The 16,584-nt window shown below is 46.1% G+C and overlaps 1 protein-coding gene and 1 long non-coding RNA gene across 3 annotated transcripts in view; both read right to left on the bottom strand.

The window, feature by feature from the left end:
• Positions 1-16,584, bottom strand: part of HSPA12A (heat shock protein family A (Hsp70) member 12A) — a 168,904-nt gene that overhangs the window by 138,077 nt on the left and 14,243 nt on the right. The window lies entirely within an intron of this gene.
• On the bottom strand, positions 7,860-9,355 carry LOC139079380 (uncharacterized). Its single transcript, XR_011532975.1, has 2 exons — positions 9,227-9,355; positions 7,860-9,099 (listed from the first exon to the last, which is right to left on the bottom strand). It is a non-coding gene; the product is annotated as an uncharacterized lncRNA (long non-coding RNA).

Here is a 16,584-nt window from a genome sequence, read left to right as displayed (position 1 = left end):
TTACGTGTAGCAATTCAATCAAGCCTCTTAAATATCCTCTCGGGTGGACATTATTTCTTTCATTTATGTAAGAGGAAATGGAGGCTTAGAGGAGTTAAGTAACTTACATGCTGGCCGCCGAGTTGGCATATCCAAACTGGACTGCCATCTGACTGCATGGCCCTCATGCTTAGCGCCGCTGGTTTACCTTCCTGGATGACCCCTAAGCCCCTTCCAGCTCTAAGCACATACTCTTTCTGAAACATGGTGTCATCTGGCCCCTGACAGAGGAAAAACTGACCGTACAAATTCCCCAAATCATTGTTCTCCCTGTTCAGCTGGCATCTCTAGAGGCAGAGGACGCCTGGCCTGGTCTGGGGCGTCCCCACACACGGAGCAGAGAATGGGCCCCGTGCCAGGCCCAACGAGGATGCAAATTATAGTTTGATCCATGCACTCTCAGCCTTTTCTCAGAGGCCCCGGAGTTTTCAACAGCACCAACCCCTGACTTCACAGCACCCAATCCTTTCACTGAAGGAGCGAGTGGAGGACACACTACAACGTCGCAGGCTCCTGACTCCATAGCACATGACTGATGAGACACGAAGAGACTTGAGGCATGGAAGGTGCCGTCTTGCTCGCATGAGACAGTTCTAATTCAGGGGCCTGAGGGGCCGTGGGCTCCAGGAGAATCTCCTGCTCACAGTAACGTTTTTAAAATGGGAGTCTCCTTCTTTTCAGGGTGATATGTCTTTCTAATGAAAATTACCAAGTTTAAAGTTGCCTTGAATCCTCAACAGAGTTTTTGGTACATGGCTTAAAAGACTCCTATTGATGCTGAAGGTTACAAAATGCTTCCAACTACCCATTTGCTCAGCTATTTTGTTGTGACTGAGTTTATTTTTCTAATGGGGAAAGCAATCCTTGGGCTGTTTTAAAACAATTCCCAAATTGGTCAATGAGGGGGAAAAAAGTCCAGTCACCTGGAGAAAGCAGAACTGAAATACTATTTCAGCAACTCAAGTCATGGCATCCACGGTCATTATCTTTCCTCCCTTTATATATATCAACTGTACTGTTGAATGTTACAAATGAGATCTGTGATTTGCCAGAATCATCTGGATTGCTAACTCGAAACTGCATTCCGGAGTCAGGCAGGATAAATAATTATTAGAGGCCATTCCCCACCCCCTATCCAGATTTGTTTATTTCATATTTACATTTTTTTACAATTAACAAAGGGAGAAAACCCCGTCTGCCATTTTTGCCCAGGGATCTGGAATTACTTGTGATTTTCCCCAGCTCTCTAGAAGCTTCTGAGATCTAATTTTTTCTAACAGAGGCTTTGTCTTGAAGTGAATGAACCCTGGCTACAAAGTCAGCTTGCTTAAAACAAGGGGACTACACAGACAATAGGAAAGAAGGTGCCGCCTCAGAGTGCTGAGCGCCACCTCCCAACACAGCCATCTGCGGGCCTCTCAGCAGAAGCTCTCCTGATGCTGTCAAGTGCACAGACAGGCTGGTCTTCTGTTCGCTCCTTCCACGGCCCTGGCAGAGGAGATCCAATGGGGAATATAGCATCCTCGTATCTACAACGTAATGACTCTCTCTTTAAGATTTCTCTGTGCCCCACCACTCCTAGCGATTTGTCAGGCTGCCAACAGAACGAAGAGACGGGGAGAATCGAGACTATTGTTTGAATTATTTCAGGCTCATTTACCCTCCCCCAACAGAATAAATCTCTGCCTCAAAAATGTGGATCATTCAGGATAACCTGCAGAATGTGAAGATGGTGCAAGATCATCTCACCACTTTCCATGTGGGAGGTGAAAGCAGCAGCAGGTCAGACAGCTGGCAGCCGTCCTGGATTTCACACCACATCCAGCTAGGCACCGATTCCTGTTGACCCGACCTCCATGATGACGCTCTCCTCTCCAGCGTCCTCTTCCTCTCCAGTGTCCCTGCCCTGGGCCAGGACCTCATCACCTTTGCCCGGGCTACTACTTCAGTCCTCTGTCTGGTCTGGTCTCCCTGCCTCCAGCTTTACCCCTTGCCACACATGCCACTGGGCTTCTCCAAACAGGACCAACCTAACCACACGAGTCCTCTTCTTAAGAGCTTGGATGGTTCCCCCTGAGCTACAGAACACAGTCTGAACTCCGTACCCTGGATGGTGAGCTCCATCCCGATCGGGAATCTGTGAGTCTTCCTGTCCCTCTTGGCCCCTCGAGGATTCTGCCTCAGCCTGGTGAGGTAGACCAGGATCCATCCCAAAGCAAGCCCCACCCCTCAGGGGAAGCCCAAGTCATCTGTTGGTTCTTTACTCTACTCTGCTTAGCAGCCCCATGTCAAGGGTAACTGCAGCAATGCAAGGAAGGGGGACACAGATGCACCTCCACACACTGCCCCCACAAAGCGAGTGCCACAGCATGTCTCCACGACACATGGACATAATGGCCTGACATCAGAGGGAAAAAAGTACCTGACAGAGATGGGAAGTGTTAGAACAAGGACCATGGCGGTAGGTGATCCATAAATCATGGTTCTGTTCAGTCAGTGAGCATGAAAAGCAAAACTTGTCTTGATAAGATAGAAATTAAAAACAAATGAAATAATGAATGCCAAACAGTGGAGAGATTACTCTGCCACCCACAGAGTGCCTCCTGGAGCGGTAGCCACATTGCTGGGGTTGTACTTTGCCCTGGTCTGTTAACCCTTCAGCAGCCCTCACTGCCCACTGGTTCTTGTTTCCTGTCTCTCTGGGCCTCCCCAGTGCTCACAGCTGACTGGGTACTTTGGCTCTGTTCTCTCTATTCTCCTTTATTCTGTAGGGGACCCTACAGAAAGGGTCGCCCTAACCCAGGGACCCTTGACTTTTCCTCTTCTTCACAGACAGCTCCACCTTGGGCAGCCCAAGTCCTGTGTCCCATGAGTCTATATTCCACCCACAGTGCTTAGTCACTGCTTCCAAACTCACTTGCATTTTCCCAGCTCTAACATTTGGCTCTTGCCATCCTTTCCACCCCAAAAGCCCACTGTCCACCTGGTGAACCCTACACTCCTCTTATCAATATGGAACCACTTCTTAGATTTCCTGGGTCCACCTACTCCCTACCCCCAACAAACAGGGCCGACATGATCCCCATCATACATTACCTAGAATGGGTAGGAAGGATCCAGAGAACAGTGACAATATGATCATATGTGTTTAGAAAAAACTTATGTTTTTAATTGGTAGAAAGAAATTGTATTGAATCAGCTGCATTAGAATTAGACAAATATGTCTTGATCGGCAAAATACAGAAAACCAAGGAAACACAATACACTTTCTGCATTTTGACAAACATCTTGGTCAGTAAGATACTTGTTGACACAGGCATATCAGAGAGGGAGAGGCTCATGGTGCTATTTTAGGGACCACGATGGAGGTGGGAGGACATTGGGGATTCGTGCAGAGGACAGTCACTGTAGTCACCAGGGGAGGGACATTGTGAGAGGACTCAGGAGTCATACCTGCCTGCTGTTCCCCGCCCCCCCCCCCCGCCCCCGGCGTGGCCATGAAGATCACGAATACGCGTCAGTTCTGGGTCCTCATCAGACACGGCCAATCACCACCACTTGAAGAGCAGACCACCCCCCCTGGAAACACCGTCTCCAGTCGACTTTCAGGACACCTGGTTCTCTTCCTCCTCCACTGGCACAGCATGTGATTCCTTCACTGGTTGCTCCTTAACTCCATGAGCTCTAACTGTGGGGTGTCCCAGGCTGTAGTCCACAGACATCTCTTTTCCATCGACACTCTCTCCTTGGGGGATCTCTTCCGGTTTGCTTGGCTTCAAACACCATCTATGTGCTGATGACTCCCACACTGACATATCTGGTCTGAGCTCACCAGTTCTGCTTGTATGTCTAACAGGAAACTCTCCTAAATAAGCCCCAAACTGACCGCCTGATCTCCTCTTCACTCCGAGGCTGCTCCTGCTCCGGCCGTCTGCACCCCAGCCATCAGTGACTCCATCCTTACGTGGGCTCAGACCAAAAATGACGGCATCATTCTTCCTCTTCTTTCACATCCCACATCCAGCTGCCAGAACTCCTGGGGCCTGCTCCTCCAACTTCTGCCCACTTCTCACCGCCTGTGCCCATTACCCAAATCTGAATCAGCACCATCTCCATCTCCATCTTGCAACAGCTTCCTCACTGGTCTCCCTGCCCCTCTTCTGCCTACCCCACTCCCCAGATGGAATACCAAAGTCTATTCTCAACCTGACCATTTGGAGTCTTTAAAAATGTAAGTCAGGTCTGGGGCTGGCCCTGTGGCCGAGTGGTTAAGTTCGCGTGCTCCGCTGCAGGCGGCCCAGTGTTTCGTCGGTTCGAATCCTGGGCGCGGACATGGCACTGCTCGTCAGACCACGCTGAGGCAGCGTCCCACATGCCACAACTAGAGGAACCCACAACGAAGAATACACAACTATGTACCGGGGGGCTTTGGGGAGAAAAAGGAAAAAATAAAATCTTTAAAAAAAAAAAAAAAATGTAAGTCAGGTCATGCTACTACTCCGCTCAAGATCCTGGCTTCCTGTCTCAGAGGAGAAGCTGGAATCCTTACCATGGCCTACAAGGGCCTCTCTGGCCTCCTTGCTGGATCTAATACACAAGCAACTCCTACCTCAGGACCTTTGCACTAGCTGTTCCTCTGCACAGGATGCTCCTCCCTTAGATATCCACACTGCTTGATCACCCACCCTCCTCAGGTTGCTGCTCAAATGTCACCTTCTCAGTGAGGCCTCCCTGGACTCCCTATTTTAGATTCTAACCCATTCCGACCCCATCATTCCCATCCCCCATTCAGCTTTATTTTTTTCTCGATATCATTTATCATTTGACATATTTGTCAAGATTTGTATACACACACACACACGGAAGCTCCACGAGGATGGCAACTTTTATGTTTTATTCACTGCTGCATCCTGATGTCTAGGACAGTGCTTGGCACATGATAGATGTGAAATAAATATCTGTGGACTGGCTTGTGATTCCACATTGATTCACCTGTGTCACCTGCCATCCTGACTGCATGGGAGGAAACCCTGGGCCTCAGGGGATGGGATGGCAAGTCACAGCCTACCACACTTCCCACATGGGACATCCCAGTGCTGGATTACCTGTCAACCTTCCCTGTCAGATGCTGAGCTCCTACAGGGCAGCGGACTGTGGCTCTTATGTCTCAGGCTCCCCACCAACCTGCCGCGGGGCCTGAAAAAACATGAGTGAGTAGCTGCTTGTTGAATTAATGAACTCCAGATAATTCAGGCCAAAGAGGAACCTGAATTAAATGAGAGACTATGAAGCCACAGACGTGGGTTAAGAGACACCTTTTCGTGCTCTGCCCATCCTCTGGCGTTTGCTAAGACAATTACTTCCCTTTATGCATAGTAGTATTTCGTGTTGGGTACAGTAAGTTGAATGCCTAAGTTTATCTGAGGGCACGGAGTTTCTGAATTTCTTCCCACATTCCCTTCCATCATTGTCCACATGTGACCTTTCTCCATTGTGAGTGGAGGGGGCACAGGATCAGTCATCATAAGCCTTGAGTTTTAGTCTTCCCTCCACACTTACCAGCATTCCTTATGACTTTAATCTCTGTGATCCTCAGTTTCTTCATCTGAAGTTAATTCTTTACAATAAGAGAATAACTGGCTAATGAGTTTGGTGAACAAGATTCAGGAATGGCTTATTAAAGGGGATGTATGGTATATGACGAGAAAGAAAACAAGAATCACCAGGACCCACGCTGGGTTCACAGAGAAAAAGCTCTGTCAGATAAGCCTTGCTTCCTTCTTCGACAGGATTATTAGACTGGAAGAAACAAGGTAGATCAAGGGTTTATGAATCTAGCAGGGCATCTGATAAGTTCAAGGGCGTTGACATATGGATTGGATGCAAGAACTACTGAGCTGGGTGCAAGGATCATTGGGTGGCTTGGGGACTGGTTGGATACTATTATTCAGGTTGAAATTTAATGATCAAAGAGAGAGGTCCTGTACTCAAGACCTCAAGATTCTATCCTTGGCAAAGTCCTGTTGAACATTTTTGTCATTTGCTTGAATGAAAACAAAGAGGGCATGTTTACTACCTTTATGGATAGGCTAGAGGACAAAGATATCATGACCAGGGTCAGAATCAGCATCCAAATCAGTCCCACTCATAGACTAGAGGCAATGGGCTGAATCCAAGAATATGAAATGGAAAGAGTAATGTGCTGCCTTTGGCTCCCCAGAGCTACCTGTCCAGGTACAGAATGAGGGAAGCATGGCACAGCAGCTGAAGACTTGAAAAAGTATGAGGTGTTTTGTTGACACGAGTCAACAGTACGATGTCGCTGTGGCAACCACCCCACCCCAGCTTATCCTCTCCTATAAAGAGCTAACTTTGTCCTAGGTTATATTCACGGGATTGTACCCACAAGTGTGAGGTAGGCATCCACCGTGTTCAATGCTGTGCTGATGGTTTTTAAGGACCACATTTTAAAATGGATGTAAAATGAACAATCCAGAAATGAAATTAAGAAAACAATTTCATTATAGTAGCATAAAAAATAGTAAGATATTTAGGAACCAACTTAACACAAGCAGTTTACAACTCATACTCTGAAAATGACAAAACATTGTTGAAAGAAATTAAAGAAGACCTAAGTCAATGGAAGGACATCCACGTTTATGGATCAGAAGACTTACTATTGTTAACATGGCAATACTTGCCAAAGTGGTCTACAGTTTCAACACAATCTCTATAAAAACCCCAGCTGGATTCTTTGCAAAAATTGACCAGCTGATCTTAAATTCATATGGAAATGCAAGGGATCCAGAATAGCCAAAACAATCTTGAAAAGTAAGAATGAAGTTGGAAGGATCACACTTTGTAATTTCAAAACTTACCACAGAACTTTAATAATCAAGACAGTGTGACACTGGATAAGGAGAGATGGAGAGATCAATGCAACAGACTTGAGAGTTCAGAAATGAACCCTCGGATTTATGATCAATTGATTTTTGACAAGGGTGTTAAGAGAATTTAGTGGAGGAAAGAATAGTCTTTTTAACAAATGGTGCTGGAACAGCTGAATATCATAGAAAACAGCGAAGCCGGACCCCTACCTCACACAGTATACGAAAATGAATTCAAAATGGACGAAAGACCTAAACGTAAGAGCTAAAACTCTAAAACTTTTATCAGAATCAATAAAAGTTAGAAGGACACATAGACATAAATCTTTGCAGGTAATGGTTTCTTAGATATGACACCAAGAGCACAAGCAAAAAGAAAAAAAATAGATAAATTAAACAATTGAAATTTAAAATTTTTGTGCTTCAAAGGACATTATCAAGAAAGTGAAAAGACAACCCATAGAATGGGAGAAAATATTTGCAAATCATATACCTGATAAGGGAGTTGTATCTAGAATATATAAAGAGCTCTTATAAATCAATAATAAAAAGACATAAGCCAATTTAAAAATGGGCAAAGGATCTGAGTAGACATTTCTCCAAAGAAGATATACAAATGGCCAATAAGTGCATGAGAAGATGCTTAACATTATTAGGCATCAGTGAAAAAAGCAAATCAAAACAAAATGAATATCACTTCACAGTCATGAGGAGGACTACGATCAAAGACAAATTATAACAAGTGTTGGTGAGGATGTGGAGAAATCAGAGCCCTCCTACACACAGCACTGGTTGGAAGGTAAAATGGTGCAGTGGCTTGGGAAAACAGCCTGGCAGTTCCTCAAAAGGTTAAACATAAAGTTACCATGTGACCCAGCAATTCCACTCCTAGGCATATACTCAAGGGAAGTGAAAACGTGTCCACACAAAAACTTGTACGTGAATGTTTACATCAGCTTTATTCATAATAGCCCATAAGTGGAAACAACTCAAGTGTCCATCAACTGACTATTGAATAAAGAAAACATGACACATGCATACAATGGAATATCATCCAGCAGTAAAAAGCAGTGAAGTGCTGATACATGCTACCACACGGATGAACCTTAAAAACACGGTGCTAAATGAAAGGAGCAGTTACAAAAGCCCACAGACTATGACTCCATTTCTATGAAGTGTCCAGAATAGGCAGTTCTATAGTGACGGAAAGCAATCAGTGGTTTCCCAGGGCTGGGGTTTTGGGGGGAAATGGAGAGTGAGCTAATGGGTATAGGAGTTTCCTTTTGGGGTGATGAAAATGCTTTGAAGTTGATTTGGTGATGGCTACACAATTCTGTGATACAATAAAAATTATTGAATTGTACACTTCAAATGGGTGAACTGTGTGGTGTGTGAATTACAGCTCAATAAAATTATTATAAAAGGGGGGTATCGAAAACAAACTGGATCTCAGAAAGACGAAAGGCTGTAAAATCTCTTCACAGGAAGACAAACTGAAGAGACTGGGAGTAAAACAGAAGGACTCCGGGGAAGGAGCCAACCGCAGATATTTGAAGGGCTCACACATGGAAAGGGAATCAGATGCCCCGTGCGGCCCCGCAGGAGACCCTGCTCCTCCGTCAGGCCTGCTCCCCCGCCCACCCCACACCCCCAATATCTCCTACACATCCTTCACTGCTGGTTTCACTGTCACCTCCCAGGGACACTGCCCCCTCATCTCTGCTGTGCACGCTCATAGCCTCCAGTGCACTCCAATTTGTGATGACATATTTGTCTAATTCTTGGGTTACAGTCTGAGGACCTCACTAAATTACTAGCTCCATGAAGGGACCCTGCCAGCTTCCCTTCACTGCTGTCTCCCTAAAATTTATCACAGGGCCTGGTATATAGGAGGTGCTTAATAAGTGTTGGTTGAATGAATAGACAAACAAAACGTAACTGTCAGAAACTATAAGCAGACAGTCTAAGGAAGAACTTTCTGAGAATCAGAGCTGCCAACAGATGCAATAAGCTGCCTTGAGGGCTACTGTGCCTCCCTTCATTGCAACTGTCCCAGCACGTGGGGGACAGAAGTGTCAGGGAGCAGAGTAAAGCACCAGAGAGATGGTCACGTGGGATTTCTTCCACTTCTGTTTTAAAATCCCATAAATAGTTCATGTACTCTGGAAAAATCCTAAAAGACAGATAACAAAAGTCAATAAATCAAGTCACCCAGACTCTCTCTACCAAGCGACAGCCACAGTTAACAAAGCCTCCCCTTCTGGACGCTGGCTATGGAGCATTTAGGTACGTGGACAAACCTTAGTTAATGTGGGATTATGTGAATCTTCGCACGTCTCATAACCTTTCATCACGGCTCACATTGACCGATGCTTAATCTGTGCCAGGCACTGTGCTGAACACTTCACGTGTGTTTGAGTCTCCTAAAACCCAGAGAGGGGGACGCTTATTATTCACAGTTCACATCACAGACAGGGTCACTGGGATTTAGAGAGATCATGTAACTTTCTCAAGATCATAGCAAATGGCAGAGCCAGATACAGACCCCAATCACCCCACTTCAGACTCCAGCAAAGGTTCCACTGATGTTTGTTGAATGAGTCGCAGAACAAACAAATGAATGAAATACGTGGTCAACTGCCCACACTAGGAAAAACTGAGCTTCTCTTAACTAGCTGGTTGCTTCTTATGTTACAAATGCTCTAAATCTTACGTCACTCATCCCTTCCTGGGTCATTTTATCCTAAGGCTAAACATGGGGTCATTTTAACACCATAAAGAGCATTTCTTTGGCTCCAACTCCCATCAGCTCTTGGAGGAGTCTTCTTCAAGTAGAGCCTCGAATACCTCCTTGGATGGACCTCTCTGCTTTCTCTTGTGGTCCAGGCTTCTGTCATCTGTAAAGCCAGTTGCAGAGCCCACTCTCGGCCACTTCCAGCCACCTGCCACCCACACTCACTGAAGCTGCCTGGCCCCTGCAGCCGCTGCAATGTTGCGGTGTCCACTTCGAAGGGGTGGTGCCACCTCCCGCTGTTCTGCTGGTATAGGCGCCGCCAGTGCTGGTGCCACCGCCACCGCCAGTGCTGGTGCCACTGCCACCGTGCGAGTGCCACCAACACTGCCAGCGCCGGGCTCACCGCCTCTGCTGCCGTTGCCGTCACGTCGCTGGCCCTACTGCCCAAGTCAACGCCACAGGGAGCTGGCCCGGCTCCCACCGTGCTCACAGAGCGGGAGGCAAGTGTGGGAACTAGGAGCTTTTGATCGTCCTTTGCTCAAGCCCCAGTCAGTCTGTAGGTAGATGAGGGACAGACTGAGTGACAAGACAGCATGAAGTATTCAGAATTACCCTCTCCTCCAAACGAAGCTTCTCTCTGGACTATCTTGGAACTTCCTGGGAGACGATTGGTCCCTGATGCAAACAGATTCCTGGAAAGCCCAGCTCATATTCCCAAGACATCTCTAAATCCCACAGCGGAGGAGCAGCAGAGGCCAAGCTGGGGGGCCTGCTCCCCACCCCGCTCTCCTCCTCCCACCTCCTTGTAGTTGACCATGCATTTTTGTTCTGCTGTTATGAGGCTGCGAGACACATTTGTGGCTCATCTTTGAAAATTCACAGACCTCATGCTACCCACTTGTGAACTCACCTGCCCCTGGGCTTTGCCCTGTGTCTCTTTCAGTACTGTTGCCCAGATGCGTCATTCTTATTATTTTATTATATGTATGTCTGAAAGTCCCTTTTGGAATAAGACAGGAAGTTAGAAAAGTGAAAGGAAATAAAATGAAGAGCCGGAATAAGAACTTAGTGTATACATATTTAAAAGGGGAAAGTTCATTTCCAAATTTGGTGTGTTTATTGGGGATTTTTTCCAAAGATTTCAAAGGAGCAGAAATTTTTGGTCAAATGACTTGGCAGTTCCAGGTAGAAAACAGGGCTCTCTCAAGTACTGAATGTGGATTACAGCAGGACTGAGCACTCCCTGACCTTTGTAGACAGACATTAACCACACTGCTGGGTGTGGCTGATCCTGGGCAAAGCTGGCATTCAGGGCCCCCAGCCCTGCCTGACCGTCCATGGTCTTCAGCCCAGGACTCCTTCCTTAAAGAGCATCCGGGCTCCCAGGCTCCCTGGGTAGGCCGGAACAGACAAACCCACAGGAAGATCTTAACGCTGTACCTCCAGGCTTCCCAGTCAGAGGAGTTGCGTGACCCCAAAGGCAGAACCACCTACACAGTTCACGGGACCTTACACAAAATGAAAACGCAGGACCCCTTGTCCAAGTTATTAAGAATTTCAAGAAGGTGACAGCACAGCATTAAACTGAGTGCCGGGCCCTGTGCGCCGGCAGAGGTCAGACGTCCGAGCCGGCCCTGCCCCAAGGCCACTCAAAGGTATAATTTAGAAAATTATTTTTATATATAAGCGCAAATTCCTATTTTTTACGGAAGAACACTTAAAACTTGGCAAATATTTAGAAAATAAAACAGACGACTTCAAAGACATTCCATTCGTGCAGAAGCCCCCGCTGATTCAGCCCTGCAGTTTGGACTAATTTGGTGAAAAAGCATGAGAAACACTGTCTTAACTTTTACCATGTTTCTGTCCACGCCTGCACACCCTGCCAGCATTTCCCATTTTGAGAGAGAAGTTTGCAGGGGTCAATGGCACAGCAAAGCAGGAGAGGCTCAGATCCCAGGGGCCTACGCTGTTCTCAGATGGGTGGAAGGGGTCTAGAAGAGGAGCAAAGGAGCCAAGACGAAGCAAGCAGCAGCCTGGTCAGCGGCAGGAAGAGGTCAACAGGACAGGCGGGGAGGGCTCACCCAGGCCACGGATCTACTTTAGAAAAATCAGTGCGAACCTGACAGTGTGTCAAGTTTTAGAATCTGATTTTACAACAAGGATTTCATGCTCATATAGGTTAAAATAAATGTAACCCGCTCAACGTCAAAAGGGCACTTGGACATAAATGACACATGAACTATTCCCCCCGTGAGCAATCGCATGAGCAGAGAATCCAAAGGGTAAATGAGAGAGGTTTTGCCCTTGAATTGGCTATGACTGAACCTTCACCCAACTCTCCAGATCTCACGGGTGCCTCTGAGCTCTAGCAAAGCTTTCTGGGTTTGTGCTAAGGCTCTTCTCCACGCGGCGTCATCGGTCAGTTCTGCCCTTTCACATAATGCACAGCACATCACAGGAGGGCGCTGCGGGCGCTGTGGCAGAGGACGAAACCCACGCTCACCATCAACGACAAGCTCAGGCTCAAGAAGACTGACGGAGGGGCTGGCCCCGTGGCCGACGGGTTAAGTTCATGCTCTCTGTTTCAGCGGTCCAGGGTTTCGCTGGTTTGGATTGGACCTAGCACCGCTCATCCTGCCACACTGAGGTGGCGTCCCACACAGCACAACCAGAGGGACCCACAACTAGAATATATAGCTAGGTTCTGGGGCTTTGGGGAGAAGAAGAAGAAAAAAAACAAAAAAGAAGATTGGCAACAGATGTTAGCTAAAGGCCAATAGAAAAAAAAGAAGACTGAATGATGAGGAAATACGTTTGGACAAAGTAGACCTTGTCGTCTCTATACCTGAGATAATGCATAGGGAAAAACTCAAAAATGCTCTTCCACCTAGGCATCCTCCTCTTCTAATGACCATCCTGACTTAAACATGACATGACACCCAGGGCGGAACGTTAGAACTTTGAGGTCTGTCTTTCGGAACATCTGGGCCAGGTGCACGCTGTCTCATCCTTGCCACAAGGAAGCTACATTAATGCAGACTGCAAACGCACCCTTCAAAGTCAGAGACCATGTAACGCATGTACATTCCTACAGATGTGACCGATCCTCTGCCCCCCCTTACTCTCTTTATATATGTATATATGCCTGTTAATTTATATACACTATGTATACATATATGCATATACAACTATATATGTATGTATATAAAATATGTGGGTGCACGTATTTATGTGTATGAAATATGCATATTTATAAAGAGAGTGAGAGAGGCAGGGAAAGAGAGAATATATATGTATATGTTCACATAAATATGTAGTGCAGTTCAATTCCATGCAACTTTATTAAATTTAACCACCACGAGGAGTCTCTGTCATGTGCTGGCGCTACGCTAAGCGCTGGAACACAAAACTATCTAACAGTGTCACCAAGCTCCAGGAGCTCGCCATCTCAAGGGGAGACAAGAGTGAAACAAACACCCATCTCAACCAGCATGGCGGCCACTCGCATGGCAGCAGCGTGGTCTGGGGGCTCTAGACTGAGAGTGGCCGTGCGCTTGAGTGGCTCTGGCTGGCTCATGTCCTCCTCCACCACTTTCAAGCTGGGTGACCTTGAACATGCTATTCATGCCTCAGTGTCTCCATCAGGAAAATGAGTATCTACAACAGCACCTTCTCCACAGGGCAGCCAGGATTAAACGGCAGAACAAGCGAAGGTACATACACTTCCTGGCACACAAGAGACGCTCAATAAAAGAGAAGTTTTATTATTACAATTATTATTTTTATTGACAAGAATATGAGGTTCTGTAGGGGACACTGAAAGAGAAAGTTCAGTCTCACCAAAGAATCTTCAGGGGGGAGGTGGCATAAGGAATAGGTATTTGTCAGGAGAACAATAGGGAGAAAAGGCATTCCAAGGATAAAAAAGAGTTTGTTCAAAGGCCCTGAGGCATAAAACCTCCTGGCATGTCCAGAGAACTGCCAGCAGATCAGCATAGAGTAAGGGTTCAAGGTCAAAGAGAAGCCAAAGCCAGATCTGAAAAGACCACCAAAAAGCCTTAAACAACGGAGAAATGAAATCAGATTTGCGTTTCAGAAAGGTTTAGGTAAAATCCAACTGAAGATAATTTCACCTTTCCAGGGTCATTAGTGTGATGAGTGGTTGTCACGAATACTGCTGGAATATATTAACGCCACAAAACAGAGGGCTTACTGTAATTCACACCTTCTTCCCTCTGTTCACCAGCCTTCAAAAGTGTGTGTTTGTTGGTTTCCATTTTAGTACCCAATTGGCTTATTTTTCCACGCTGATTTAGCTGCTGCAGAAGGTTTTCTTACTGCCAATATCTTACAGAATGACTGAAATACTCATCTGCCTAACTGCAACAAGAGTAAGTGGCCACTTCTTAGCATTCATAAGAGCCAGAAGGCAATCACCCATCCTCAACGTTCGTATGCGGGCAACAGCAATGGCAGCCTTGCGGATCAGGTTGTGGAGACGGGGGTACATTTGGGAGCCTAGATGGGAGTTAGGACCGGAACTAGAAGCCAAATCATACCCCAGGATAAAAGCAGCATGAGTAACACAGAAGGTCACCGAAGAAGAGGAAAAAGAGCACGTGTTCTGGCGGGAGAGGGATGGACAAAAAGGCAAAGAGGACCTTTTAAGGGAATTTAGTGACAATGGAGGTCCCTGGAGGGAAAGTCTGAGACAGGCAACTAAACTGGTTGAGTATGTCTAGATTCATTTGCTCACTCATCATACATGAGGTCAGCCTATGAGTCCATTCTACCGATGCTCTTTGTTCCAATATGTCCTGGGTATTGAGAAAATAACTTGACACCACAGGAACAGCACATGGTCTCCACCAAGGAAGGATTCAGGAAACAGGACCAGAATCCACTGCTATGGGGCACCTGGGTGCCAGGTACTGTCCTAGGTGTGCTTCCATAGGCTGTCTCATTTAGTCTTCATAACACTCCTTTGATAAAATCAACAGAGATGAACAGTCGAGTTTTCTGGCCTCAGTTTTCATTGTCCCACATTAGAGACAACAGAGGCAGCAGTTGGGAAAGGGGCCACTGGGTGAGGAAAGGAAGCCGGAAACTTAAAGTTTCAGACACCCATCGCTATAGTCTCCCTTCTCCTTCCCAGAGCTGTGATCTTTGGGTCTGGTCTTAGATTTTCATAAAACGAACATTTTTTTTTCAGCTAATTTTTCCCTTTTAACTTAACACATTACCCCTAAATGCTCATCTATTAATCCTGACGTGTCTCGTTTAATGGACCTGCTAACATCTCAGTACATGCACACGTGTTTGTGTGTGCTCAAGTGCTGGTATGTTCAATTCAGGCACAAACAGAGGGTGCCGGCACCCCCACGGGATCTGCCAGTGTGTCAAATCCAAATTCTGGACACAGATGTCCCCTCATTGCAGTGGGACTGCCCCTTTGTGTTGTAGCTGCTGCAGCCTGGGGCTCCTCAGCACCAGTGGTATTTTGCTTCTTAAAGTTGTTTTTTAAAAAAAAAAAGAACAGAAAGAAAGTAAAAAAACCAAAACAAAACAAAAAATAAAAAATCATATCAACCTATCATGTGATACTCCAACTTAGCAAGTATTTTATGATCCACTGAGAAATTCAGTGTTGTAGAAATAATTAAAGTAAGCAAGGAAAACAGCAGGATTGGGGCCAGCCCCGTGGGCCGAGTGGTTAATTTCACACGCTCCACTTCGGCGGCCCAGGGTTTCACCGGTTCGGATCCTGGGTGAGGACATGGCACCGTTCACCAGGCCATGTTGAAGTGGCGTCCCACATGCCACAACTAGAAGGACCCACAACCAAAATATACAACTATGTACTAGAGGGATTTGGGGAGAAAAAAGCCAAAAAAAAAAAAAGAAAGAAAAACAGCAGGATCTCTCTCAATCACTCATTGTTTCTCAGACAATAATTTTTCTCCTGAAAATTCAAATCAAACAATAAATTATTTATTGAGCATCTACTATGTGACAGGTACTCTTATGCCCAATTGAGTATTATAGGATTTCTTTTCATTATTGTCTTTTCCGCTTTAAAATATTTAAAGCATTGATCAGGATGCTTTAGCTGTTTTCTCTGCAAGCCATTTTATTATTATGAATGCCTTCAGAAGTTGAACACTTTGATGGCTATGCAGTTTTCTGCATCTTTTTTGTTTTATTTTGTTTTCTTCCTACTATTGTTTTCCACCTAAAACTTTCCTTTTCTTTTCTGACTCTCCAATTTTTAGGGAGAAAAATCTAGCATCTGGAGGCTGAGACCATTTGAAATGTCTGGGCCGAGGATTGCTAATGACCTCCCAGAGATTAACCCAAATTGCTGATTTAGCAAAGCCCATTCTTGACCTTGACACAAGACAAGACAGGCAAAGGGGAAGGACTTGGGGGGAGCAGTGAAAGAAAAAGGCTCATAGAAGCGCTCAGATCTCACCAGGCCCCCTCCCCCATTCAGCAAACACCTGGCTGAGTTGGAAAACATGACCGGTCCAACCTTCCTATTGGCACCAATTGAAGCTGTCAGCTCTCGGCTTGTCACCAGTTGCACTGGGAGGCCCCGGGCAGCCACAAGAGCCCTAATTAGGCAGAAATGACACTTCTACAACTGACCTGCCAGGACCTTTGGCAAACCATTTAACATCATTAGTTAACATTTTTTAAAAGTGTGAATGTAAATGAACAGCCAGTGGCTTTCAATGGAGTTTGTCGGTGGCATCTCCCCCCTCCCGGCTCACTCTTTCTCTTTTTACATGAATAGTCCGCTTGTTTTCTCCAGAATTGGAGGGAGGCACTAGGGAAGAAGGAAGAGGACCAGTCTTCTGAGAGGAGAGACATGTTAAAGCATAAACAGGCTCAGAGGAGCGGAGAGACCATCTCTTCCTG

This window comes from Equus przewalskii, chromosome 1, assembly GCF_037783145.1.
Source record: "Equus przewalskii isolate Varuska chromosome 1, EquPr2, whole genome shotgun sequence".
In the NCBI taxonomy this organism is placed as follows: domain Eukaryota; kingdom Metazoa; phylum Chordata; class Mammalia; order Perissodactyla; family Equidae; genus Equus; species Equus przewalskii.
Note: the sequence above shows the minus strand (reverse complement) of the source record. Positions and strands in the feature narration are given on the sequence as shown.